This window comes from Microtus oregoni, unplaced genomic scaffold (genome assembly GCF_018167655.1).
Source record: "Microtus oregoni isolate MIOR12 unplaced genomic scaffold, Mior012 000020F_ref0000438, whole genome shotgun sequence".
NCBI lineage: Eukaryota > Metazoa > Chordata > Mammalia > Rodentia > Cricetidae > Microtus > Microtus oregoni.
Genome location: NW_024543079.1, coordinates 1,072,666 through 1,075,378, shown reverse-complemented (window position 1 = coordinate 1,075,378; position 2,713 = coordinate 1,072,666). Strand labels below are relative to the sequence as shown.

At 45.0% G+C, this 2,713-nt stretch overlaps 1 pseudogene; it reads left to right on the top strand.

Annotated features, from left to right (window-relative positions):
* The first annotated feature begins 354 nt into the window (after positions 1-354).
* On the top strand, positions 355-722 carry LOC121460329 (annotated as a pseudogene).
* Positions 723-2,713: the final 1,991 nt, after the last annotated feature.

The following is a 2,713-nucleotide window of genomic DNA, read 5'->3' as shown; positions in this document are numbered from 1 at the left end:
ACACCAAGAAGCAAACTGAACTTGCCACAGACCTTGCCACTTCTGAACCTGAACACCCAATGGTTTTAGCTACTTTGTCACATGGTGGTTGCTGTCTACTTGTCCTGGTGGCCGCAAACGGGCAGGTCATAGGGACTGGAATAATCCAGCTGTTGGTCTCAGTTTCTCAGCTCTTCACCATCAAGTGCCCCAGATCCCAAGGAGTGTTTCCTGGTGTTTTCCAGAATCTGGAACAGAGTTTATGGGAACGCTTAAAAAAAAACAAACAAACAAACAAACAAAAAAAAACAAAAACCATCTTTCATCTGGTGTGTTGCCAGTAGGGCTGGCGGTGCTGTGGGGACTTCTGAGAAGATGGTGTGTGCAGATGCGCAGTTCCCGGCTGACCAGTGCAGGTTTATTTGTATCTACCCTGCTTATTTTAGCAATAAGAAGCCCATAACAGAGAGGAGGCAGATTCCCATAAGAAAGACTGTAGAAAACCCTGCTGCTACTGAGATTCAGGATGTGCGCTCAGCAACTGGATTGAATGCATTTCTGGAGAATGGAGCCGTGATGTTCAGTACAGGGGCAGAGTCTGGGTACAGCTCAAACAGGAAGATGGCAGCCTCTGTCCTGTATAGTTCCCGTCAGGTAAGTCAGTGATGCTGTATGTGGCAGGAAAGATACCCAAGCTAAAAGCATGAGGTGCTGACCCAAGTCTTCAGCCAGGAGAGGAGTGAAAATGGGAAGAAGATGAATATGGCGTGAACGTGAAGCTTACAGCCCTGCGTTGAGAGACACGAGCATCTTTGTTTCTGAGGGAATGGCTTTTTGTATGTGTCATTTAACTGAACTGTGTGTAATGATCTGTCCTGTCCCTTTAAGAGACAAGCCACGCCCACGACCACCTGTTCACTGAGGCAGGGAGATCTCCCTTCTTTCTTGCAGTCTGACACCCCATTCCCTTTCAAGGAGGCAGCTTTGCCTCTCTCCACTTCTCCCCTTCCCTTCTGTTTCTCTCTCTGTTTCTCTCTCTCTCTGCTCTCTCTCTTCTCTTCTTTCCTTCTCCCTCTTCCCTTCCATAACCTACTAAATAAATATCCAGCCTCACTTTGTGTGGCTTGCCAATCCATGTCTCTGTCTTTCGCCCACTGCTGCATAGTTCCCTGCCCGGGACCAGCCACCTTCGGAGACACATAACACATGTGGCTGCTGCCGCCGCTTGGGGACCTGCAACGTTTCTGCCACTGTGGTCCCCGGGGATCCACAGCATTTTTGATTAATCCAATTACATGGTGAATAAGTGTGTCTCCCATCTTCATAAACAGAGTTAACAGTGAGGTAAGTTTGCATCAAAAGTTTGCATCTGGTTTTGATACTGTAAAAAGGAATGATTGTGTGTTTTAACAGATAACGACTATCCCATAGGTTACTTGAAATCCTGTATCTGTTTGTCCTCTGTGTAAACATATATTTCAAGTAAATAAACTTAATAAAAAATGAAATACATATATACATGCACACACACACGCAAAATCAAAACCCCAAAACATTGGAAATCCAGACAAATAGTTTATGACATTTTAGAACAATTACATGGATGAGGAAAGCTGAGACCGTGAAAGGTGAAGTAACTTGTTTGAGCTTTCAGAATCAATAAGTGACTGAATTAGGATTTGAACCCAGACCTCCCACCTGCACAGACCAGATTTGTAACCATATCATAGTTACAACAAAATGATACTTTAGGTTGTCTAGCTGAGGGGAAAATACCTTTTTTCTGGATTCTGCCCTTTTTAGTGACTTCTCACTGTCAGTGTTACTTAAATAGTGGGATGTGGGGGAAGGAGGTTGGAGAGATGGCTCAGTGGTTTGGCATACTTGCTGCTCTTCAGAGGACCTGAGATCAGTTCTTAGCACCAATGTCTAATATGTTACAGCTGCCTGTAATTCCAACTTCAGGGGAGCCAATGCCCTCTTCTGACTTCTGCAGGTTGCAGGTGTGTCTACACACACATACACACACACACATGCACACCACACACACACACACACACACACATAAAACAAATATTTAACAAAACACAAAGAATAAACAGAAAAATTGGGGGCAGGTGAGATGGTGAGGTGGATAAATGTGCTTGTTGTGTAGTTGTATAACCCGAGTTTGATTCCCAGAATCTACTATGGAAGGGGAGAGTGGGCTCTTGATGGTTGTCCTCTGCATTGCTGTCCACACTCTGACATGAATGCTGCCCCCACAATAATAATGACTAAAAAAAAATCCTTCACTACATACTATCCAAGATTTTTCAACAATATTCATAACTGCATATGCATATGGGCAGCATTACCTTTCAAAATACGATTTCTAGAAGCTTGCCATCTGTGAAGAATTAAGAACTTGAAAAACATTGCTTTGAATATGGTGATTTTGGTTCTTGCAAAGTTCAGGATCATCTTTGACTTTCTCCACCCCCTTGGGACCTCAGTTACTAGAGGGAGTGATATAATGCTGTTCGCTGGCCTGTGGCGTAGCCTCAACAGCCTCTCACTCCCATCAGCACGCCTAGGCGCTTCCCAAAGATAAACCATCCACAGGATGCCGCTTGTCCAGGACCAACACTCCTTTCCCTCTCCTTCCCTGTGGGAATCCACAGAAGTGGGTCATTCCTCCTTGCCTGGAGGTCAGAGAGTTCCCGCGCCTTCAAGGAGAGGACAGGAGGTTTGA